Source organism: Aphelocoma coerulescens (genome assembly GCF_041296385.1).
Source record: "Aphelocoma coerulescens isolate FSJ_1873_10779 chromosome Z unlocalized genomic scaffold, UR_Acoe_1.0 ChrZ, whole genome shotgun sequence".
NCBI lineage: Eukaryota > Metazoa > Chordata > Aves > Passeriformes > Corvidae > Aphelocoma > Aphelocoma coerulescens.
The window spans coordinates 49589481-49616352 of NW_027184085.1; the positions used below are offsets into that span (position 1 = coordinate 49589481).

The following is a 26872-nucleotide window of genomic DNA, read 5'->3' on the forward strand; positions in this document are numbered from 1 at the left end:
ACCAAAAAGAAGTCATGCACTTTTTTTTTCAAATACAAGGAAAAGGTTATTTTTTTTCTTTCCAGAAATGAAAAGAAAGTTAATTCCTTGCTCTTACTGTCTCATCTTAATCAATGCTATTTGCTGCTGTACCCATTGGTTCCACATGATGTAAACAAACATTGTGACTTAGCTGCTTACCAAAAATCTGTTATTGTAATGGGAAAACCTGTGCTACTACCGCTCACTAAATTACAAATTAGAGACAAAATTGTTTAGGTAATCTATACTAAGAATACACTGTGTCAGTTTGGGCCAGTCTCTTCTACGTTCAAATTTGTGCTTGTGAGTTTTCCTCTGTCCCAGATCCCTTTATTAGAAAAAGTACTAAAAAGAATTTTGCTGGAGAGAAACTATTTATATTGATAGACTGTGTAACTAGCAGATGTTCTGGGTTAGAATATAATATCTCTTTTTATAACAGCCATAAAAATATTGTCTCATCTGTCATATGATTGCTTACAAAGCAAATTAACTTTCAGAATGAGGATTTGCACATTCCCACAAATTAACTCATGTATTTGCCAATTGCACTTTTTCATTAACAGACATGTCTCCCTTATGACCATCAGGTTCATTTCATAGCGAATGTAGTAAAGTCTTTTTTCTTATCTAGCCTAAAATTTTGTTAGCCAGTATGATCAGCCTCTCTGCTGAATTTTTTGAAATGACTAAAATTTCATTTCATTATAGAAAATACATTTACAAAATTGATTTTTTTGGCTAATGTTCCTGATGAGCTATAGCTGTACTATTTGAGTCTTCATTATTTTCAAATTTTAAGATACACATAATTGAATCATTGAATAACTATTTATTTTGCCTTAAATTATGCAATAACATCTCAGCTTTTAATTATTTAATTATATAAATTTCTAATAATTTACAGCTTCACTGCACAATTCTCCTCTCATTTGCTGATGGCAAAGGTGTGCAGTTGTACTTTTCCATGCAAGTTCATGCATCATGGCAAAGTAGACATAACTTGAGAAGCCCAGGGTTGAAAACACTCACCCTACTTATTCTACTGGTTCCCTACATGCAAATGAGAATAGAATGCAGGATTTGTGGGGCATTGCAAACAGAGTACTATGAGACCCTTGAAATATTCTGTATAAAACACATTCCAGCCTCTCCCTTAAAGAATCCATCCTGTGTTGTCCATCCCCCAAGTTCCTGTAAGCTTTACAAATGGAAAAGGTTTGATCAGGAACTGATGTTTGACAAATCTTGACAATTGGCTTAGTGACAAGTTTTGTTCTTCACAAATTGGGAGCTCTTGAGCCCTAAATCACAGCTCTTATGTTGTGCCTAGTTTACGGGGAGTTTTGGATCTTCCCTCAGTATGAGATGGGAGCCCAAGCTCCTATGTCCAACAGAGGAAAGATTTCTTTTCAGCCAGAGCAGATAGTTTTGATCTCCAGCTCCTACTGAGCTGGGAAGTTAGAGGAAGTATCTGTCCTTCATAGCCCAGGTCAGCTTTTGAATATCTTGCTCCTGCTGTGTATTAAACTAGACTTTAACCCTTCAGTTTGATCATATTCTCCATTTTGGGGGACAGCAGCAATCAACTTTTTTTTCTCAGAATGTACATTTATTAGTCAATTGCTTTTTTTAAATAAAAGCTTCAATTCTCGGCAAGCCCATGTTATGTTTTCTATTCTATTTGCTCAGTTTTCTCAGTTGTGTCACATGGATAATGACTGAGGAACTTAGGCAAATATATTTTAAGAGAAGTACACATTTTGTTCTCCAAAAATGTAACCATATGCAATGGTTTCACAGATAAAAGTTTTAAGCTGGTATAGTTGCTTTGATATTCAGGTTTCTATGCATAGGAAAATTTCAGAAGTTTCCAGCATAAACCCATTAGAATGTTTTCCCATAAGAACACGATTTAGGCTTATTCTTCAAAACAAAATTTTGGAGTGATTGTCAAGGCTTGTGTGAAGATCTGGTAGAAGAGAGATGATGAAGAGCAGCAGGGTCTGACTTGTCCTGCAGGGCTGACTGAAAGCCACACCAAGTTTGGGAAGTGAAAGGCAGCCTTGGTGCATTTGGTTTCACCTGGAAAAATGTTGATTTAAAAATTATTCCTTATAGAGTGATGAGTACAAACACAGTCATTTGACAACACCATCCTCAAAATCCCTGTAGGACCAGGGTTGGCATGGTGTTTCAATGAGCTGGGAAGGGTGTCAGAATCTTTCTTAAACTGAACAGCGCAGCAGATGTAATCATGAACAAAAAGGGATAAATGTAGTAGATAAATGGTAGAACCACCCATTGACATTTGGTGATAATTTAGGATTTATTGAAACATGTTGAATGCTAAGAATACACTTATTTACAGGAAGAACTTGATACATTGTTTCTCTGAAGAAAAGTTGCCAAAAAAATGGGTTCAACAAGCAGAGAAGTTCCCCCTGGGAAGTTATATGAGTAAAGAAAAGAGTGAAATTATAATGGAAGCACCTTACAGCCACCTCTGTAATAGGTGGTTGTGCCAGGAAGCACAGTGAGCATTTACCTTGCATTATTTTTCATTTCTATAACTTAGTATGTGCATTATTGGTTTATTGTTAGTGCTGAAAAATTTGTTCCACACCATATGTTATAAGCAAATTTTTGGCATCATTCCTTTGCCCTTTATTTAAGTGTAGAATGTTTTTTATAACAAGACACTAAATTCCAGTAATAAAAAGATATCCTAAAAACGTGGAAAAAGGAAAAAAGTGTGCATTTTTTGAGCCATTTTCCTTTTCTTGCTTTTGCATACAAAAAGTTCAACAAAAGATTACTATAATTTGCAGTAAATTGCATAAAATTGATTTGTTGTTAACTATCACCATGTTTATTTACTTAGGTTGTATAGAAACACTTTATGGAAGAGTGGAAATAAAGTTGATACTTTTGAAATAGACTCAGCATGCAAGCAGAAATTGTCTTTGAAATCATTTTATGGCATATTAGTTCTCTTCATTTAAGAAATACTTAGAATATAGGTAATTACTCTTTTGTAACCTCAAACAAAAATATTTTATTGTTGTAGGAAGAGCATTTAGAGAGCTGTGTGAAATTTCAAAGAGAGTACTTTGTCATATAATTTCGAACAAATGTTTTTAGTAAGAATTCCTTTCCTTTGTGTTCAAATAGGAATGTTCTATTTGGCTTCCTTTTCTACAAGTATTTAACCTCGCAATTAAAACAAACATTCTTCCATAGAAATCTACTGCAATATTTTCGTACATATGCTTGAATTTTTTGCATTGCAATGCTTGCACTTGCATTTTTTACTTTTAAAGATGAGAAGCTTAAGCATGGCTTCCAAGTTGTTGCTCCCTCTCCTCTTGTGATTCAAGCCACCTCTACAGTTTTCTGAGCTGCATATCAAAGCCCCTGGACTTCTTTATTCAATTAGAATTTACCACCCCATCTCCTTAGCCTAAAGAAAGTAACAGGTTTCTTTCAGTTAATGACACTATGATTTCAGTGAGAATTAGATGATACCAGAAACCTTCTTGACATAACTTTCAAGTTGTTTATAATTTGTCTGTCCAAAACTCTGATTAGAGTTAAAATATTTTTTCATCTCTATTTACACAGTGGACAACAAGGCCCAGTTTCAGCAAACCGTCTCAGAATAAGTTTTCAAGCAGGTGGGTGCTGGATTTAGGTTCTTTCACTTGGCTCTTGACATATTCATCCTTCTCCACTCTCAAAGTATTTATCTCTTTTGTAACTTTGGTGAATGTTTTTGTCACCAGGATGGTGTATCTATTCTCAGTCACCAGTCCTTCAGTAATGTATAACTCTAAAGTGAAAGCACTCTGTTACCAGAGCAAAGTTCATGGCCAAGTAAGTCATCTTATTGGAGACAGAGAATAAGTAACACTTATAGTAACACTTTCCATGCAACATTTACTTAAATAAGTCTGCACATGGTTCTTACCATATAATCATAGAATATCCTGATTTAAAAGGACCTTCAAAGTCCAGTTCCTGGAAGTTGATAGTGATTAATAAAATCCTTTCCAAACTAAATTTAGAGCTGGATTATCACTTTCAGTCCTCCAAAAAATCCATTTTCTGGAGTAGATTTTCTGCATTGTTCACCTTTTCCCTAGATTTTCTCTGTTATTTGTACAAGTTATCTTAGGATGCCTTCCTCCAAGCCAGTTGTGACTGCATTCCCAATCCCTGTTCTAATCACTAAATGATACAAAGGGGAAGTTCCATTAACATTTTTGCTGCTCTAATGATTTACAGCCATTCAGGTTGTCTGATTGTCTGCAAATGGACTGGACAGCAGATTTCTCTATTGATTTCTCCATCATTGTCCATTTTCTGTGTGCTTTTTTTTTACACTGTTATCTGACATCTTCTTCATAGCAAATGTAGAAGAGGCAGCAGAATGCTTCCTTTATATATTTTAGGGAAGCCCCACTTTAACTTTTCTTAATATGCACTCCGAAGTTAATCCTTTTGGTTCTGTTCTACCTTGCCTTTTTTCTTTCTCACCATTTTAACTTTTTTTCACTTCTCTTACCATTCATGCCTGTGACATGCCAATCCCAACCTTTTTGGTGCTTCTTTCCCTTCTCTCCACTGATTTGGTCATTAATGCTTCCCATGGTTCTTGGTGCTTGCCTTCATCTCCCTGTTTACCCCTCTCACTTGCTTCAGTTCTTCATTCATGCTCTCTTTTCTATTTCCCTGTGTCTTCTAAAAATTTAGGGCAGCAACTGCTATTCAGTATTTCTCAGAGCTATTTCAACCAAGCTGTCTCCACCATGTATTTTTGCAATGCTGTGTCTCACACAAGAAATGAGAACTTAATCACTTCTTCCAAGTCAGAGTCACATGTCTACACTCATCTTAACAGCAACCACAGCACCTTCATAACCTCTCTTTTTTGGCCATGTTACCTGCTCTGCCACAAAGGTTTGTCTTTACTCCTCCTAGCTCTTTAATTCCATGTTTTTCCCAACATTTTTTCTGGTCTGTACTTGTTCTTTTGCATTTCTCATATGTAGATGTTGCCTACTTCTCCACTCATTGTCTCTGGTAGAAATCTTGCTCAGGCTTCTTGCAATTTCTCTATACTCCCGCCCTCAAATGCAGATTTTACCTTGTGCTGTCACTGGAAGCTTCTATTTTTACTTCTGTCTTATTAAATAACCTCTTTGCAGGTAGTTTGCAGGACGCCTGCAACTCTTTGGTTTCTTCCATCTCAAAATCTTGTTTCCACAATGTTTTTTCTCAGTAGTTACTGCTATGGCTCATGTAAGTTTTGTTTTGGGAGTTTTTCCATTTCTCGCCATCTATGTGGGATGTTATTACCAGATCCATTTGTGGAGCTCTAGACTGGATTTTGGAAAATGCTGTAGAATGGTATCATTTCTCCCCATTATGATTTCCAGGAGATCATTCAATTTTTTACTTTTACAGGAAAGCAAGAATGAAATGAGTCATACAACCCACAAAGGAGGAAAAGATGCCTTCACTGCTGGGCAGTGGCATAGAATGTGAGCCTGAAGTATTTTTCTCTCAGTGAATATACTGTTGAACATGTATTTTAAAAGGAGGGATATTTTCTTATTGTCTTGTACCACATATTTTATCAAATTAGCAAAAGAAATCTGGAAGTGGGTCCATTTACCTAATGTGAGGAGAAATAGCTTACTCAATGAAAAGTGAGCACTTCGCATACCTGCAATCTTACATATTTCAGAGTTTACAGAATCTGTGTAGTCTGGCAAAATAATTTAATGAAGCCTCAGGCTCTGGAAAAGAAAAGTGCTCAGTTTGTGTGCCATGTCACAGGCAATTATTTGGGATAGGAGCTGGAACAAAAACTAAGGTGTAGGCATGCAGTGGCAAATGACATCTCAGAAGCTAAACTTCTGTTTCTCCGTGCGCTCATTCATCAGTGGCATTACAGTTTAGTGGATTGTCTAATTAGGTGTAATCAGCTGCCAGTTGATTAGCATAGCACTCAGTTCACATTTATTGGAGCACTAATGAATGATCCTTGTCATGCTTACACTGACCATAAGATCATAGTAATTATATGTCATTTCACATGTAGCCTATATTATGTTCATAAGGCTCCTGCCTGAGATTTTAAATAAATTTAGTCTGCACAAGCCTGCGAATACCTACCTTGGGCTGTGGTTGAAGTACACCAGATGTGCTATACTTACTGCTAGCACAAAAACTGAGCACAAAAATGTAAAGCAAAGCTAATTTTTTTTTTTTTTTTAATTTAGTAAAAATCTCCAAAAAGTCAACTATCTGAATTCAGAATTTCTGAAAAATAATTTAACTGCCAGTTGAGGGGGTTCAGTCTCACATTTCTAACTCTCTGGTACAATGATCTAGTTGCAATTCTTCCATTTCTTTATAGCTGACTCCCTAAAAATGGAGAACGGGAAGTGGAAGGACGTGTTCTTTTACATGAGCATTTTCATGGTGCCAGATTGCGTGTTGGCATTCTAAGGAAAAGCGATAATATAAATTCCTTGTAGCACAGTTATATTATCTGCAGTGAAGAGGGTAAAGCATCAGAGGTAAACAAGATGGAAGAGGGGAATGTTGTTACAGAAAGTAATAGTGAATGACTGTCAGTGTGTGACACATACTGCCTTTGGCCTGTGGGTTTTAGTTTTGTTTGGCAATACCCTGTGGTATTATTGGCATCAGTTAGCATCGTTTATCTCAGTGGGAGATGCTTTTGAGGTAAGCCAAAGCTGCAATACAGCTACTATGTCAGGACTAGCAGCTGTGTCCTGAGATCATCTCTGCAGCTCAGCTGTGCAGAAGAATATTTTAATATCCCTGAAGGTTTGAATCTTTCTGTTTGTTAACAGGTAAGATATTTTCCCTGTGAGTGAGGCAAGAACACAGGATGTGTTGCTATTGTTTTCTGTACAGATTGCATTGACTTTTTTTCTTAACTTGGACGACAGCCTAAATCATCATCAGAACCCTGATGGTTATCTATGTGAATAAAGGGTTTATAAGCACATATTTTAGAAAGCAGTGAGTGTCTTTGAGATTTATATGTGGCATCTTTCCAATTGTCATACATCTCTAAGGAGCCATGCATTTGGAAATTCTGTTCCCACAGGCCGCATTTAGACAGTGGCAGTTAGACCATATTGCATAACTGCATCCCAAGATGCACCCAAGCTTCCCCTTTGATGAAAGAGAATGATAAAGGAGAATAGGAGAAATATATATATATATATATATATGATGAGTAGGGTTTGTGTCTTCATATCACATCTCACAAGCTAGTTTCCCAAGGACGGGAATATCAGGAAATATAGCATATCGGGAAAAAGAGTAACTGGCTTAACAGTCTGAATAACATTCTGGCACCTTCAGTGTCTCCAGGAAATGTATGATTCTAGAACTTTCTGAAAAATCACCACAGATCTTCTTTGCAAACATTTTTCTGTAAGTTCTTATGAAGAAAGTGGGTGTGGATATAGAAGAGGATGTTAAAAATTGCAGGTCAGATCACAGCAGCTACCGTGACTTAGAAGAGCTTCAGAGTCTTCCCTGAACTTCACTAGGGCTGCTTCCCTTTCTGGAATGGCTCAGAATAGGCTGATACACAAAGACTTTATCTTTGGCCTACTTTCATGGGAATTTGGTATTGCATATTGAGACTAAACTGCACAGAAACTCTTGCTGTCTTTCATATGCTAGAGACCCATGTTCCCTGACCCTCATACTCTTCCAGGAGAGGACTTGAAATCCATGTGTTGGACTGTCCTCTGTTACCTTCTGTCATTTCAGATGCCACCAAAGAAAAAAAGAAGGAAATGTGATACTCAGCATTTTTCAGCTGTCACAAATATTTGTCTAACCACTATCAAGGTAGCTTGGTGGTGGAAGATAACATCTTTATCCTGTTGTTGTATCATCTTTAGAACCTTTGTTCTTAAAAATCTCAGATGGTCTTGTCCTCCTCCTCTTTATTTTCCAAACATAATTTGTTAACAAAGTGAAAAGAAGAAGAGAAAAAAACATCTAGGGGAAGAATAGAGGGGAAGCTGACTGCTTCAAAACAGTTTAAAATAAGAGTGTAAATACTGCAGATTGTATTCTTCATTACTAGTTTCCCAAAACAAGCTTTTTAAAAAGTCTCTTTATTTTCTTCAAAGCAAATTTTCATGGCCTCCTCTGTTTTTGTTTAAAAAGATAACTTTTCCTCATGCCTTCTCTGTTTTTTACTGTCACAACCTGGTACAAGGATTCTTGTACTTCTCCCTAGAGAAGTACAAGGAAATTGAAATTGAGTTTCATCACAGCAGTCAACAGTATTCTTAGTAGGATGGGTTTGGAAGATGACTGCCTAAAATTGTAAATGAACAGCATAAACCTCATGAAGCATATACTTCAGCTCTTGAAATTCTTAATTACGGGGCTTCCATTTAATTTAAATAGCAGTAAGACTGAATAATTTTGCAGGAATATTTTGCAACTAAGCTGAACTGCTGGCTCCTATATGGGGCATTGAGCAGCTATAGTTTCCCAACTGAGTGGTACCATTCTGAAGTACTGCCAGAAAAGTTCAGTGTATTTTCTTAGGAAATATCAGCAGGATCATAAGTTAGTTTGCATATTAAGGAGTAAATTGAGGAGCACTATTTCTAGAGATGATTAAACATTAATAATCCCTTTGATGCCTTTTCCTGGTCTTAAAATCAAGAGTCAAGCACGATTAGAAGGGAAAAAGGGATTTTACCTTGGTATTTATTTTAAGGATCCTTAGGCGCACACGTCCAGGCTGAATGCACCTTAATGCACACTGCAATGCACACCCCCAAAAGATCAGGTATAACATTATAGGTTTTACTAATTAGCATATCTATCAAAAATTCCCCAATGAGGGGCTCGAGTGAGCCCCCCTCCCCAAGGAACCTTCCCCTGGATGGTTCTATCTCAGTTTACAGGATGTGTTCTGGAGAGGACCTTGGGGTCTGGGGCACACTGATCCCTAGCTACGAAGCTTCTAAAATGTTTAGTCTCTCAGCTTGACAAACAAGTCCAAGAATGTAGGCAAAAAGCACTAGGAATACAGAAGTTGTAAAAAAGGTATAACAGGGCTATAAAAGAAAAGGCAAAAAATCTTCATGGCATCACCTTTGAGAAATTATCATTTGGAGATGCATACTGTGGAGAAAAATTCAGCTTTGACATTTGATTTCAAGCTTCACATACTTTATTGGACTGAGGGTATAATCTATTTCCAACCTTGCCAACAATTATTTTGGCTACTTTAGAAAGTGAAGTATATTGTGATTATAATAATATATGTTAAATATAATTTGATTTCTTTTCAAGTAATGGCATGGTACCTTCTAATTACATTACCAGGTAATTAGGAGAATAGAAAACAAAATTATGGAAGCCAACATGAGACATTCATCAATATTTTAATATTGATTACATTATAGCATGTTTGATAAAACTATATGTTCAAACAGCACTTGTAGATAGAAATATATAAAGGTCTTCTGCCTTGAATAATATTTTGCACATGTTATTCTGAGAGTGTTGTTAAGAGATAATAGAAAAAAATTTTTGGCTTTATTCTTTGTACTGTCTTGTGGCTAGTAAACTGGTGACAACAAACGAGAAGGCTGTGGTACTCAACAACTTTTATGCCTCTGTCTTCAGTGGCAACCTCTCTTTCCACACCTCTTGAGTGGATGGACAGCAGGATGGGGAAGGGGAGCAAAGTTCTTCTCAGTGTATGGAAAGATGAGGTTCATGGCCTGAGGACATTGCACATACAGTAGTCTGTGGGACTTTATGAGATGAATCCCAGAGTTCTAAAGAAACTGGCTGATGTTGTTGCCAAGCCACTCTTCATGATATTTGAAATGTCATGGCAGTCAGGTACAATCCCAGGTGACTGGAATAGGAATAATATTGTACCCATCTTTAAAAAGGGTAGAAAGGAGGACTCTGAGAACAACTGACCTATCAGCCTCACCTCTGTACCTGGGAAGATCATGGAATAGATCCTGCTGGAAGCTGTACTAAGGCACATGGAGGACAGGGATGTGATTTGGGACAGCCAGCATGGCTTTACCAAGGGCAAGTCCTGCCTGACCAACCTAGAGTCAGACAGGACCACTAGTGACTTTCTGTATTGTAGTGATTGCATCAGTGGACATGAGAGGGCCTACAGATGTCATTTACCTGGAATGTTAGGTGAATAAGAAAATGGTTGGAAGATCACATCCAGAGGCCAACAGTTCAGAGTCCTGATGGACACCAGTGACAAGTGGTGACCCTCAGGGGTCTGTGTCGGAACCAGCATTATTTAATATCTTCATTAATGAGGTTCACAAGGCCAGATGCAAGGTGTTGTACCTGGGATTGGGCAACCCCTGATATCAGCACAGGCTGGGGATGAAGAGATCGAGAGCAGCCCTGGAGCAGTGCTGGTTGACAAGAAGCTGGACATGACCCAGCCACGTGCATTCACAGTCCAGAGAGCCAAACATGTCCTGGGTTGCATCCAAAGCAGCGTGGGCAGCAGGGGAGGGAGGGGATTCTGTCCCTCTGCTCTGCTCTGGTGAGACCCCACCTGGAACACTGCATCCAGCTCTGGGGCCCTCAATCCTCAGCACAGGGAGGACATGGACCTGTTAGAGCAAGTCCACAGGAGGCCATCAAGATAATCAAAGGGATGGAGCACTTCTTCTATGAGGAAATACTAAGACAACTGGGATTTTTCAGCCTGGAGAAGACAAGGCTCCCAGTTTACCCAATTGTGGCCTTCAGTATTTGAAGAGAGCTTCCAAGAAAGATGAACTTTTTATAAGGGTATGTAGTGACAGTGCAAAGGGGAACAAATTCAAACTGAAAGAGGGCAGGTTTAGATTAGGTATTAGGAAGAAATTCCTTATTGTGATGGTGGTGAGGTACTGGAAGAGCTTGCCCAGAAAGGTTGTGGATGCCTCATCCCTGGGAGTATTCAAGGCCAGCCTGGATGAGATTCTGCGCAAGTTGTCTGATGAAAGGTGTCCCTGCCCATGGCAAGAATAATTGGAACTACATGGTCTTTAAAGGTCCCTTCCAACCCAATTTTTTGACCCTATGGTAACCCTTGTCTACAAGGAAAGGCAGAAATTAGAATATGTAAGTGGCAATGTATATTGGGTCTGGCTGAGCTGGAGTTCATTTTCACATAGCAGCCCTCACAGTGCTGTGCTCTGCATTGGTAGCTGGAAAGGTGTTGATAACACACCAGTATTTTGGGTAATGCTGAGCAGCACTGGCTCAGTGTCAGCACTGTTTCTATCATCCTGCATTATATCAGTAGGCTAGGAGAGGGCAAGATCATGGGAGGTGACAAAAATATGTCAGCTGACCCAATTTGACTAAAGGGATGGATGTTCCATACCATATGACATCAGCTCAGATACAAAAACCAGGAATAGGAGGAGAAAGGGAGGCATTTATTATTTACAGTGTTTGCCTTACACAGCAACCACTGTGTGTGTTGAAGCCCTGACTCCTGGGAAGTGGCCAGATGTTGCTTGCTGATGGGAAGTACAGAACAAAATTTTTTTTTTTTTTTGTGCATGCACAACTGACTGCTTTTGCCTTAATAAGCTGTCTTATCTCCACTTACAAGTTGTTTTCCATCTAATTTTCTATTCCCTGTCCAGTTCAGGAGTGATAGAGGGGCTTGGTGGACACCTGTCAACCAGCCAATGTCAACCCACCACACAATGTTGTTATGCTACGTGCTACACTATGTTTGGTTAAGCTATGTTATTTTTACCAACATTTTCATCCAAACATTTAACATTTACATTAACATTTACATATAGATAGTGCCGTAGTTTAACCCCAGCCAGCAGATAAGTACCCCACAGCCGCTCAAACCACTCTGTCGGATGGGGGAAAAACTCAGAATGGTAAAAGTGAGACAACACATAGTTTGAGATAAAGGCAGTTTAATAGATAAAGCAAAAGCTTCACAGACCAGAACAAGGAATTCATTTGCCACTTCTCATCTGCAGGCAGGTGTTTAGGTGTCCAGGAAAGCAGGGTTCCATCACACACAGCAGTTACTTGGGAAGACACACGTTATCACTTTGAAGACACACATTATCACTCCTTCCTTCTCCTTCCAGCTTTATATGTGAAGTATAACACCATATGCTGTGGAATACCCCTTGGGTCAGTTGGGGTCAGCTGTCCCAGCTGTGTCCCCTCCCAGCTCCTTGTGCTCCCCCAGCCTCCTCGCTGGTGGGGTGCGTGAGGAGCAGCAAAGGCCTTGGCTCTGTGTGAGCCCTGCTCAGCAGTAACAAAAACATCCCTGTGTTATCAGTCCTGTTTCCGGCACAAATTCAAAACACAGACCCATACTAGAATGAAGAAAATTAACTCTATCCCAGCCAAAACCACCATGGATAGCTATTGATTTCTTGTCATTGTGGAAGTGGGACAGAATTATAGATATTCAGCTTGTCTTACAATGTGGCTGGTACATGCCATGCAGACCCAGTGTGCCCAGTTAGCAGTTTCTTACAGTGCAGCAAACCCAGAGAAGGTGTTCTTCTCCTGTTATCTTCATAGTGCCTGGTGCCCTCTGTGTCTAACAGAGTCCAGCCCAAAAATACTTTATTGGATCAGACATTGACTTGAAACATGAAAATTTCCAGGCAGGTTTCTGTGTTTTATCTCATACACCAGATGCCTAAGATAGCTCTGGGTGCCTCAGCATGCTCAGGTGGCACATGGTTTCTGGCACACCAGGGTCTTTGCTCAGTGACAGCTACTGGTTTTTTTCATTGCCTAACAAGAATATGATTAATTCAGGCAATGCGTTTATTACTGGCAAGTTGAGGAGAAGTAAAATCCTGCTGTATTCATCAGCATATGTTTTGTTGGAAGTCTGAAAATGACTGCATATAATTAATAGTGATTAGAGACAGTGATGGCTATTATGTATTGCCCTGCTATAGGTGTCATTCCCTTGTTGCTCTAGACTCAAACAGTAAACTCTTTAGTGTGAGGAATGAGACAACTCTTTTTAGAAATTAAAACAATTTATTAAAACAGAAAAATTGAAAAATTGCAAAAAAAAAACTAACAAAATATAAAAATTTGGGATCCAGATGGCTCGAGAGATATGCCCCAGGAGCGCAGGGATTCAGGAGCTTTAGGCTTAAGACAGCTCTGAACCTCAGGTAGAGAAAAAAATAAACTTGCAGTTTAGGCTGGTCAAAAAGAAATCTATTTCTAAAAGCCCCTAGAAAGGGGTAGGCTTCTCCAGCACTGCCTTAGCAAGCTGGAGAGGAAGGGAAAGAGAGTGGGCGTGTCTTTTGGATTCCTTTTATAGCTTTTGCTCCGCCCACAGTCCGCCCACAGCCCACCCACAGTCCACCCCCCTGGTTCAAGGCGGTTGGTGTTTTCCCCTTGACAGACCACCTCTGTCCACCAATGGCTCCTCCTGGTCAGAGGGGTGATATTAGTTGAGATAAGGGTCATGTGCTTATGGGGGGCTGGGCTGTTTGTTGCAACTGGGGTTTTTTTAAAATCTGCCTTGAAACCAAGATACAAGTAAAACATAAAAATACATCCAACACATCTTAAAACACTTGTAAAGGTATACAGTAAACACAGGAAGATCATAAAAACTTGATTAGTGTACCTGGACTGATGGATTGATTTTAACATTCAATTTAAAAATATTAAGCTCAAATTAATTAAGGCACTTAATATGCAAAGACCAAGCACAAATAGGGATTTCATGTATGACAAGTCCCCCCTTTTTCTCTTATGTTCACATCTTTGGTCTTTGCATTTAAGTGGAGGTGGATAACTCTTCAGGGATAGATTCAAGCTCTTTAAAACTGTCCCACACTTGCTGGGCAATTTTTCTCTCCTTTCTAGTTTTCTTATTGTTACTATTATTGACATGCATAATCTTTTGAGCGAATGGTGGACGCTGCTGTTGTCCTTGAAGATCCTGGATCAGTGGCATGCTTTGGACGACAGTGGTGATTAGACGGATGAAACAAGGGATTAAACAAGGGAGAAAAATAAGTCCTGTAAGGGAAAGTCCAACAATAATTAAAGCTTTCTTCCACCATTGTCCTTGGAAAATATTTTCCCACCATTCAGAAGTGATCAAGGGCTGCCATTTCTGCACTGGAACATGGGCTAGTTTCCTGATGTTTTGGGTAATCTTGGTGATGGCTTCACCGTGATCATCAATATGGATGCAGCAGTCTGAGGTGTTAAACTTGCCACATACTCCACCTTCTTCAGCTAGTAAATAGTCCAATGCCAGCCTATTTTGGTACACGGCTGCTCGAGTTTGCCCTTGCTGTGTGTTAAGTAGTTCAAGAGCAAGAGAGGTCTCATTAGTGATTACCTCAATTAGTGCTTGCAGTCTGATGATCCGGTTTAGCATGTAGATGGGAGTTCGGTACCCCCAGCTCCCATCCTGTGCCCATGTTGCAGGTCCATAAGTCTCTAGGATCCTCTCAGGTGGCCACTCTTCTTCTCCCCATCTCTGGGTCCCTCCTATTACATGTCTCTTAGTACGGAAAAGTTCATCATAAAGGGAGATTCCAAGGTGGGCTCCAGCGTTTTCAGCAAGTAGGAAGAAGTTTGGTTGAATGGCTCCAAGAGTGCAGCTCCCTTTCCAGCGAGGTGGTAAGTTGGAATAAGCTCGGTTACCACAGATCCAGTAGAGGTCTTGTGGTGCTTCCCAGAAGTGGGGTTGTATACTTGCTGCTGTAATCCAGTACTTGGAAATTTGTGGCAGGACAGAATATGGATTTCCTTGATCCCAGCACTGCCAGAGTTTTTTAACAGGATTCAAAATGCAATTTTTGTTTTTAACCTTTTCTGCAGACCAGAATACATCTGGTTCTTGAGGTATCCACCAATGTTTTTGCCCATCAGTTACCAGGTACCTTTTGCATATTGTCTCACCAACTTCTTTTAAAAATTTTCTTCCTTTCCTCCAGATGCATTCTTCTCTAATAACAGTATTGCTTAGCAGCCAGGTTTCATTGTCATGTCTGGTTGTGGGGGAGAGATTACTCAGTCGGAGTAAATCGGGGGGTCCAAGACTGACTCCCCGCCAAGGCCAACTCTCCGATTCTAAAGTTCCTCCGCACACCCAGCAATTTGTTAAATTTAGCTGCTGTCCAATCCTTTCTGCCAGGTCAATAAACAAGTTTTTCCTTGACATCAAAGGATTGTTTTCTTTTTGTTTTTCCTTTTCTTCTATGACCACCTCTTGGATCAGATCAGTGTCATAGGTCTTTCTTTTTAACAAATCTTCTGTCTTGGTTATGTATCTAAAATTGAAACAGAGCCAATCGTCTTGGGAGGGACACTCTCCCTTCTGCTTATGTATTTGGGTGCCAATGTTTTTGCCAATCCAGTACTTGTGACCTTTTTCTGAGCAGATACTCAACCTTGTTATGTTATAACAAGATGGATTAACATAAGTATGTGCTCGGAAAAAGTGTCGAATTTGAAATGAGCCTCCTTCTGCCTGGTACACAGTCTTGTAACATCTGTTACAGCGGCTGTCGGCTGCTTGTGTAAAGGGAGGCCAGAGGACCCAGAGACAGATGACATTTAGTGGCAGGATGTTGCTCACTTTCCCCTTTTGGCATACCCGAGAGGAGCTGTCAGCATTTGGGTTGCCTCTGCTGGTGGGGCTTGTCATCTTTGCTTCTTTCGTCCTTTCTTTAGGCATCTCACCTTCAGATGGTTCTTCAGTGACCTCAGGCTTCTGGAAACTCATGGTTATTTTAGGGTTGGCCTTGTCAAAGATTAGAGTTATCGTGCCCATAATTTTGGAGTCTGATTGGACTGTTATTGGAAGAGAATGCTGGCTTCAAATGGAGCCTTACTATACAGTTGATGTGACAATATGGTTGTGTGAAGGCAGAATCTGTAAAAGGGAATAACAAAGAACAGAATTAACAGCAAAATATTTTCAACTTAGTTTAACAACTTGTAGCTAGCACTTATTACTGAGGTATAACTGGGGAAGAACTGGGAGTACAGGATTTTATTAACTTGGAGTGAGGGATGCTGAGTGGAGATTTCAAACAGGGTGTTTAGTTTGATGGTTTGTCTGGAGGTTTCTTCTCTTCAATTGGTGGTGTTACTGGACCCTTCACCCTCTTGACATGCGTCCAGCCCTTTTCAAATGTCCGGACAGCTGTTTCAGTGGTTAGCTGGACCTGAAATGGACCTTCCCAGGATGGGGTTAATGACTTTTCTTTCCAGGATTTTATTAACACCCAGTCACCTGGATTGATGTGATGTAAATTAAAATCAAGTGGGGGAGTTTGTGGTAGAAAACCTCTTTCCCTTAGCAACTCTAGATTTTTGGCAATTATCTGTACATATTTTTGTACATTGGTGTTTCCACACTCTTTCACATTCAACTCTTGTGGTGTAGCAAGGTAGGGTAATCCATACAACATCTCATATGGTGAACAACCCAAATCAGATCTTGGCTGTGTCCTAATTCTAAGAAGAGCAAGTGGAAGGCATTTTACCCAGGTCCATTTTGTTTCCAGCATTAATTTTGTGAGGGTGTTCTTGATTGTCTGGTTCATCCGTTCCACTCTCCCAGAGCTCTGTGGATGCCACGGGGTGTGTAATCTCCAATTTGTTCCTAATTGCTGAGCCAATTGTTGTACAATTTGGGAGGTAAAATGAGTACCTCGATCTGAATCTATGCGGTGGACTATCCCATAACGGGGGATAATTTGCTCGAGGATCACCTTACTCACTGTCTGGGCTGTTGCATTGACAGTTGGAATAGCTTCCACCCAGTGGGTAAGGTGATCAACGATTACCAATAGGTATTTCCACCTCTGGACAGGAGGCATTTCTGTAAAGTCAATTTGAATGTTTTGGAAAGGCCTGATTGCTAATTCAATTCCTCCGCCCGTGTTCTTTTTCATTACCTTTTTGTTAACTTTTTGACAGATTACACAGTCCCGGGTTATTTGGTTGGCTATTTCATAAACACCAGTGCATCCAAAGGTTCTGAGATAGTGATCCGCCAGAGCCTTTGAACCCCAATGATTGCTTTGGTGGATATTTTGTAGAATTTCTCGGGTTAAATTTTTGTTTAAAATTTGGCGTTTATCTGGTAAATACCAGCGACCTTGAGAATCCTCATTAGCTCCAATTAAAACTAATTTCTGTTTTTCCTGATCAGTAAAAATGGGCGTGGGTAAAATGTTAGTTTGTGGAATAGTGTCAGATGTGGTGGTGTTAGTTGGAAGTTGGTTTACTTCCATCACTTTTACCTCTTCTTCCACTGCTGCTTCTTTTGCTGCCAAGTCTGCTAGGTTGTTCCCCCGAGCTTCTTTTGTGGTTCCCGGTTGATGACCTGGAATATGCACCACTGAGATCACCTGAGGCAGTTGCAGTGCTTTTAGAATTTTTAGGATCAATTCCTTATGTAGGATATCTTTCCCTTTGGTGTTTAGGAACCCCCTTTCGGACCAGATTTTTCCAAAGGTGTGGACTACGCCATAAGCGTATCTGGAGTCAGTGTAAATGGTCCCGATGCTCCCTGCTAGTCGGTGGAGTGCTTTTTCTAGGGCATAGAGCTCACAGACCTGAGCTGACCAGGTTGGTGGCAATCTGCCCTTTTTTAGCACACACATTTGGTGTCCATCGACCACTGAATAGCCAGAGCATCGCTTTCCATCCACCACTCGAGATGACCCGTCAATGAAGAGGATTTCCCCTTCATTGAGGGGACAGTCCACCAGGTCCTCTCTGACTTTTGTTTGGATGTCAATTATTTCAATGCAATTGTGTTCAATTTCTTTTTCTGATGGGGTCCCATAAAGAAATTGAGCTGGATTTTGGTGTGTACACACAACTAGCCTCAGGTGGTCTGAGTGCATGAGAATGGCTTCATATTTGACTATTCTTGGGTCAGTTAACCACTCTGCAGCCCTGTGAGCTAAAATGGTTTTGATTGAGTGTGGTGTATGCACTGTCAAGTCTCCACCAAAAATGAGTTTTTGACCCTCCGAGACCAGAACAGCTGCTGCGGCGATGGACTGGATGCAGACGGGCCATCCTCTGGACACTGGATCCAGTAATTTGGAAAGAAAAGCAACTGGCTTCCTGACTCCACCCCACTCCTGGGTCAAGACGCCATAGGCAACTCCCTTCTCCACATTAACAAATAGATCGAAGGGTTTTTCTAGTGAAGGAAGGCTTAAAACAGGTGCTTTTGTTAATTTCTCTTTCAGATTTTGTAATTTTTGTGTGTCTGAATTAGTCCAATTAAAAGGTTCTTCTTCTATTAGTTTTTCATATAAAAATTTGGCAGATTGTGAATACTGATCAATCCACAGTTTGCAGTATCCAAATAGGCCTAATAATTGCCGAATTTCTCGTTTTGAAGTTGGAGGTGGTAGATTTAGGATTCCTTCTACTCTTTCAGCACTGAGTTTTTTTGTGCCATGGCCAATTAGATGTCCCAAATACTTCACCTCCTGTAGCACAAATTGTAATTTAGGTTTTGACACCCTCAGCCCGTTCCTCCCTAGAAAATTCAGTAACTGAATTGTAGCAGTTCTTACCGTAGACTCCTGTTCCCCAGAGAGGAGCAGGTCGTCTACGTACTGAGTTACCTGAATCCCTTCGGGTGGAGAAAAGGAACTTAGCAAATCTTCTAGCGCTTGGCCAAAGAGTGTGGGTGACTCGGTGTACCCTTGAGGCAGGCGAGTCCAGCGCAGCTGCTGCCTCCGTCCAGTGTCCGGATCCTCCCAGGTAAATGCAAAGATGTCTCTGCAATGAGAATCTAGAGGACATGACCAGAAAGCATCTTTAAGGTCAATAACAGAGAACCAGGCATGTGCTGGGGGTACCCGACTCAGGAGTGTATAGGGGTCCTGCACCAGTGGGTACCTGGTTTGGACTCTCTTATTGACCTCACGCAGATCTTGTACAAGCCGGAATGACTTATCTGGTTTCTGGACAGCCAAAATTGGAGTGTTGTAACTGGATTTGCAGGTCTCAAGAATTCCATCTTGTAATAAGTCCATGATAACAGGCTTCAGGCCCTTTCTTTTGTCCTTGGAGAGGGGATATTGTGGTACACGTACTGGCTGGCTATTTGGGAGCAACTCAATTGTTAGAGGTGTGATGTCCATTTTTCCCCGGTTGCCAGGTTTGGCCCACACTACCGGGTCAATGTGTTGCTCATCTACTAAAGATAAAACAAACAATTTAGTGGTCATTTTTCCACCCTGCGGTACCACCCCAACCCTCAGAGGTATTTGGAAGTCACGTCCTAAAAGATTGATCCCAGCTTGAGGTAGGTATAGCACATCCCCTGTATGGGTACGTCCTTGTATGGAAAGGATTACATTTTTAATTACAGGAACAGCAAAGCTTTTACCATTAGCACCATATATATCTAATGTATCTTGAGAAATAAAACATCCTGGAGGTGTTTCAGTGACACAGGTTCTTTCAGCACCTGTGTCCACTAAAAACTCCACTTGTTGTCTCTGGGGTCCAGCTTCTAATTTTATCAAGGGCTCTTTAAGATGTTTTTGCCCCAGAGAATAAAGCCCCTGACCCCTTCAGTTGTTCAAAATTTGTCCCTCCATTTGAAGGACTCCTTGATCTCTCTGCTTTTTAAAACAGTACCACTGCCCGTGGCCTGGTTTATTACAGTATGTGCAAATTAACCTCTCAGGTCTTTGAACAATTGGGTTAGGTTGTTTATTGCAAACACAAACCTGTGGCTGTTGCTGAGAGCAGATTTGGGTTTGCTGTTGTGGGATGCCCCTTTGGGAAGTTCTTTGTGTAGGAGGGTTGTGGATTGGAGCATTAGTACTGTTATTCATTATTCGGCTTTTAGCCTTCATCCTCTCTTCATCCCTCCTAACAAAGACTTTTTGGGCTTCCTCCAGTAATTCATCTAGTTCCCTCTCTGGCCATTTTTCCAATTTTTCTAATTTTTTTCTGATGTCAGGCCAGGAGTGAAGCACAAAATGTACCTTTAGCATAGTTTTGCCTCCCTCAGTGTCTAAGTCAATGACAGAATAAAGTTGAATGTTATTCCTTAACCGAGCCATCCAAGCTGTTGGGGACTCATCCTTTTCCTGTTCCCCACAAAATGCTTTTTTCATATTATTAACTCGGGGAACAGCTTCTCTAATCCCTTTTATAATTAAATTTCTGTAGTCTTTCATGTTCCTCCTGCCCTCTTCTGAATTTGGGTTCCATTCAGGGTCTGTCAGTGGTAATTTTTGTTCTCCAATTGGGCCCTGATTAGAATTATTTTCTCTGTCCCAGACTGTCACTCCTGCAGCTCTAATCAATTTTCTTTCCTCAATGGTGAATAAGGAGTGAAGGATGGATTGTATCTCTCCCCAATTATAAATATTAGGGCCGAGGAATTGATCAAATTGGTCAGCTAGACCAATGGGGTCAGCCATCAGACTTTTCATTTCTTTTTTAAATTCCCGTACCTCAGATGAAGCTAGAGGTACAACTACATAACCAATTCCTCCTTGAGCATTTCCCATGGGTACCTCCCTAAGAGGTAAAATTTTAGACTCATGGGGAGTGCTAAGGCAGGTGGGACAGTCAGGTGTTTTAAATGATTTCTTTCTAGTGCAAGATGCTGGGCCATCCTGGCTAGAAGAAATCCTTTGTCCGGTTGTCTTTTTGTGAGAGCAGGAAGGAACAGAATTTTCTTTTTCACTTTCATTCTCATTTTCTGAGTCCCTTTCGATTGGGTGGCTTGATGAAGGAAGGACCCTTTCTTGTTCAATTTGGACCCTCCTTTCTGGAGGAGTTACTGGAGGAAGGTAGTCTAGGGGGTCCCACTTTGGTTTATTTAATTTAGGTTTTTGCTTTTCTTTCTGTTTGTGTTCTTCTGCAATGGAAAAAATTTGGTTTGAATTTTTATTAAGTCCAATTGAATTAGATTTAGTTTCCTCTTCCAATTCTATTTTTTTGCTTTGGTCTTCATTTTGTTTTTGCCAATAATTTAACTAAATTTTAGCATAGTCTAATTCATCAGAATGTTTTGGAGCTTTGTAATGTACATAAGAATGCAAAGCCTCACAAAGCCATTTTTCAGAAGACCCATACTTGGGCCATCTGAGCCCATCTTTGTTAATTTTATGTTTTGGCCACTTAAAAACACAGTACCTAATCATTTGACACTGGTCTTTTTCTTTAGTTAAAAGATTTTCTTCCCACTTTAGGAGCATTTGCCCTAACGGACTGTCTGGGAAGATTTTGTATTTCTTCATTAGGTCTTTCTTTTTGCTATTCGCTTGTCCCATTTTGTTACTGGGAAGCAAACAAGTAGCTAGTGCAGAAGAAAAAATTTTTTTTTTTTTTTTTTTTTTTTAATTAAATAAACCAAAGTATTGTATTATATAAAACAATTAAAATATTGCATAAGGAAATAATATTACAAAATAACCTAAATTCAATACACTATCACAATAAAAAAATGATAATAAAGTTATAAGCATAAAATACAATACAACTAATATAGAGAAAAGCAAGCAGGGTTAGTAGATATATAAGGGAATGAATGATGGCGAATCTGTGGGAAAATTAAATATGGTAGGCTGGTGAGAAACAAATATGTTGCAAGAAAATATTAATTTTAATTATAAAAAGAATAATTAGTGAATATTTAAATTGGTTAAAGTATAACTGAAATTTAGATAGTTTTATACATATATACTTAGAATTTAAGAAACAAGAGTTGTCTTTATTAGCAAAGGAGAGATAAATTTAAAATATTTATAATCGAATTAAAGGAAAAAGATTATAATGAATAACACAAACAGTAATTCAAAATATCAAAGTAGTGTCTTATGATTAAAGCAGATAAAGCAAATTACAACTACAATCCAATAACCCAAACACTCCAAACTAACAGGAAGTATAAAGGTGCTAGATAGCACTGACCAGAAGAGTGCAGCTAAAACAAGTTCACACATGCACTTAGAACAGCAAAAGGGGTGCAGTTCAAATTAAAAGGACACAAAATGGCGGCCGACCACGTGGCGGCCCGAAATTTCAAAATGGCGGCCGACCACGTGGAAACCCGAAATTTCAAAATGGCGGCCGACCACGCGGCGGCCCGAAATTTCAAAATGGCGGCCGACCACGCGGCGGCGCGAAATTTCAAAATGGCGGCCGACCACGCGGCAGCCCGAAATTTCAAAATGGCGGCCGACCACGCGGCGGCGCGAAATTTCAAAATGGCGGCCGACCACGCGGCAGCCCGAAATTTCAAAATGGCGGCCGACCACGCGGCGGCGCGAAATTTCAAAATGGCGGCCGACCACGCGGCAGCCCGAAATTTCAAAATGGCCGCCGACCACGCGGCGAAAAGAAAAAGAGAGGGGTTTAAAATGAGGTTTCTCCTCAGTTCTAGACCCGAGGAGACTGAGACACTAATAAAAATGAATTTGGGGCTGCGCACACCCCTAAAACGTGGAAACCTCCCCCCAGAAAGGCTGATCACCACACTCGATCTTCCCCTCTGTGTCTCTAAAGGGGTGATCCCTCGTGGTGCCCTTAAAAATGAACCCTTTCAAGCACACTCACACACACACTGGGGGCGGCCAACCCCCCCACACACTCTCTCACAAAAGGAATTCCACTCGGAGGTTCCCCAAAAACTAATAGCCCTTAAAAAGGGTAAGTCCCTAACTAAGTTCCCTTTAAGAAGGGTTCAAGCCTTACCACAAGTCTTTCTCCACCGGAGGTGTCCTTTCTCTGCTGCAGTAATCCTTGTGGGAGCCCAGAAAATCCAAGGAGAAAAAACCCAAAAAAATCGCAAAAATTCAAAAATAGTAAAATTAACCAAAATACCTGGATTTTAGGGCAAAAATAGGATCCCGGAGAGCCCCCAAAAGAGTTGTGAGGAATGAGACAACTCTTTTTAGAAATTAAAACAATTTATTAAAACAGAAAAATTGAAAAATTGCAAAAAAAAAACTAACAAAATATAAAAATTTGGGATCCAGATGGCTCGAGAGATATGCCCCAGGAGCGCAGGGATTCAGGAGCTTTAGGCTTAAGACAGCTCTGAACCTCAGGTAGAGAAAAAAATAAACTTGCAGTTTAGGCTGGTCAAAAAGAAATCTATTTCTAAAAGCCCCTAGAAAGGGGTAGGCTTCTCCAGCACTGCCTTAGCAAGCTGGAGAGGAAGGGAAAGAGAGTGGGCGTGTCTTTTGGATTCCTTTTATAGCTTTTGCTCCGCCCACAGTCCGCCCACAGCCCACCCACAGTCCACCCCCCTGGTTCAAGGCGGTTGGTGTTTTCCCCTTGACAGACCACCTCTGTCCACCAATGGCTCCTCCTGGTCAGAGGGGTGATATTAGTTGAGATAAGGGTCATGTGCTTATGGGGGGCTGGGCTGTTTGTTGCAACTGGGGTTTTTTTAAAATCTGCCTTGAAACCAAGATACAAGTAAAACATAAAAATACATCCAACACATCTTAAAACACTTGTAAAGGTATACAGTAAACACAGGAAGATCATAAAAACTTGATTAGTGTACCTGGACTGATGGATTGATTTTAACATTCAATTTAAAAATATTAAGCTCAAATTAATTAAGGCACTTAATATGCAAAGACCAAGCACAAATAGGGATTTCATGTATGACATTTAGGAACCAGAGTGTGAGGTTTCTCCGACTAATTTTTCAGTAATTGCTATATTTTTGGAGCAAAAAAGAGAATAAGCATAGATGAAAACTTAAAATGAGTACTTTGCCCTCCTTGTGAAGGCCGCTAAAAGCAGCATGTCTATTCTTGTGCTGGTACTGAAATTGCTGTCATCAATCTCACTCTTCATTAGAGCATCATCATGCTGGACTTTTTGCTGCCTTGGTGAATGATAGCTGTTAGAATGAGCCAGCAAAGTGTGCATGTGAGCACTGCTCAGCCATTGCACAGGTGGCATCTTCCACCTCCCAAGAGACTGGAGTGGGTAGGGTAAAGCACAGGTAACTGGCTGTGGAGAAGCTCTCTGTGAATATAGCCAGTGAAACAACAGCATGTTCAGGCTTCAAGGTCTATCTTGGACCCCTGGGAATGAGCCAGTTTTGGTGCTGTATTTTTATGTTTTTGTGGTTTTCCTCCTAAATAAACTGGTACCAGGTAGCTGGAAAGAGTTATTTAACAAAGTTTTGTACCTTTCTATCATTTTTTCATGACATAGTGCACAGTCTGAGAGAAAATTTCAGGTTCTGTCAGGGGGAGAAAATCTTTCTTAATACAAGAACTATACCTCATTGGAAGTGAGCAAGATTTGTAATGAGATCAGTAGGGAAGCAAATACAGTATCAAGAAGAGAAAATAATTTTTCCTGTGTGTCATATCTAGTGAGGCAGAATTTTACAAAATGTGTCTTAACTTATACCATCAGGGTAGCAAAAAACTGTTATGTCTTCTCCAAACTTTAAACATATTCTGAATTGCTGAAATATAAAAAAAAACCAAAAAAGCATAGGGTAAGTTCTTTTACAAATTGATATTCAGAATCAAACAACAGTTAAATAAGCTCAATCAAAATACTTAGATTCAATTTCGACCCGTAAAGAGATTTTAAACTGTTTCAAAATATTAACTAAAATTAGCTAACTAAAGAACACATGGCATAAAACACAATTTTTTCTCTAGAAAGTAGCAAAACAGCCTTCCACTTAGAAAAGCTTTGACCTTCAGCTTCCCCAACCAAGCTACTAAAACAAAAAATACCTCCCGTCAGACTCCTGGTGTCTTTTTAAGGACATGGGTTTGTATTACTCACTTTTCATGTTATCTAGCCCCAGTAAAGGGCAAAATCACTTGTCAGAGTAGAATGGCACTGGCCACAGGGAAGAAACAGGGAGTAGGCATTAGCTTCGTGTGAGTGTGCATTCATGCTTCAAAGGAGAATGAGGAACAGTCGACCCATGCTAGAATTCAGTTCATTAGGATTGTTTCGGGTAATTGATTGATTACATAATTGCATGGGGCAAGTTTTATATGTTCCTAAAGCTAAATTTGATGAGAAATGGTACTGTCAGTCAGAAAAGAAAAGCTTTGTCTGCGGCAGTACTTAATCATAGCTTAGAACAGAGGCAACTATTGTCTGTGTATTTATTAAGTAAATTGAAGATGAGAAAGAAGAAGGTTTTAAAATTAGGAAATATGTTGAGTTCTATGAAACAAACCTTTAAGTACAAGAAAAAGATAGAGGGAAGAAGCAAAAGGATAACTGAAAACTGAAAACAAGATGACCAATTTTCATCTGTTTATACTATTTGACTGTATACAGACAATCTTCTTCAATGTGAAAGGGGATTCTTTAAAAAGCAATTTATATAATTTGGGTTTCTACAAATATACATCTGTGGATTACTGGTTGTTTACAGAGCAGTTCACTTTTACCACCCTGCATAGCCTTTGAACCATCAAGAAGATTGACAATCCTGCCCAACTTGGTGTTATCTGCAAACTGACTGAGGCTGCACTCAATCCCCTCATAGAGCTTGTTGATAAAGACATTAAACAGAACCGACGCACTAGTGTGCATTGGAGGGGGGAAACCTACTATGTTTATGTTAAGGATAATTAAAAAGAAATCTGTCATTTCATCTTGCTAGCACTGATTTATAAGAGATCTTCCTGTGTGCTTGAGCACACATATGTCAAGGTTTTTCTTAATAATGAAGACAGTTCTTTACAATATTCCGTATCACAAACTCTAAAATAATAGGAAGGAAACAATGACCTTGGAAAAAATCTGTTTTTCTGAGATGTACCTCCTTAATATGTCTGCTACTGTTCAAAATTACACTAAATCATGGCCAGAGCAACAAATGCCGTGTCAAACATGCAGCCTCAACAGCAGGACTGCAGTTTGTGTAGCTAGATGATGGCCTGTGTGTGAGATGCTGGCGGGGAATGGCACAGGTTATGCGATGGTTTTTACACAGCTGCATTGAGGATGCTCCTCTCAGTAAACTTGTAACCCTTCCTCAGGCTCTGCTTTTTCTGGCATACTGAATGCTGTGTGCTGTTATTCATATCTCCAAAATAGTAGGGAAATGCCTACCAGGGAGGGAGATCTGTGCTGTGACAATTCTCATAAAAACATGCAGAGATGGGAGCCTGAGTATATGTATGCATTTGTACGCAAAATGAGCAAATTCATTTTACTTCGATTGTCAACGTGAGACCTAGACCAAGAGTCTGTGTGACAGCCTGTGAAGTGCACATTATAAGTGGCTGATTACAAGATATTTCACTGGAAATATTTATGCAGCTACAATTGAGTAGTCATGCCTAATATTTTATACACTCTGTATTGAATTATGCATCAACTATACGTCTGCCAAAGCTCATATATTCAGAATTGTAAAGGCTAGTGAATCATCTGGAACTATCAATGCATATGTACCCCTGCTATGGTGGAGAGACAAGGGAGGTACCAGGTGACAGTGATGTGTAAGAAGTTAGAGAACTAGTACCTAGCTTCAGTTCTCAAAGAAAAAAAAAATTGTGTCCTTTATCAGGAAACGTTCTGGACATGGTTTTGAGAGTGAAACCACTTGAGAGAACTTCAAGGACACCTCTACTTGAAACTTGAAAATTCACTTTGCATTATGGTGAGGCCAAGAAGATCTTCCTGAATTTCTAGATCAGTGATAAGTGTCAGTCAAATACACAAAATTATTTGCATTTATTTGTATGTAACATTACTGTTGTACAAGTTGGTTTAGTCAAGCAATAGT

The 26872-nt window shown here is 40.0% G+C and overlaps 1 protein-coding gene across 5 annotated transcripts in view; it reads left to right on the top strand.

Annotated features, from left to right (window-relative positions):
* LINGO2 (leucine rich repeat and Ig domain containing 2) overlaps positions 1–26872 on the top strand; it is a 512261-nt gene that overhangs the window by 85389 nt on the left and 400000 nt on the right. Inside the window, exon 1 of one of the 5 annotated variants that reach the window (XM_069001992.1) lies at positions 5530–5567. The exons of the other annotated variants lie outside the window; for them this stretch is intronic. The gene's annotated coding sequence lies outside the window, so the exon portion shown is untranslated. Of the gene's footprint in view, positions 1–5529; positions 5568–26872 lie in introns of those variants that run through there. 5 annotated transcript variants of the gene reach the window in all.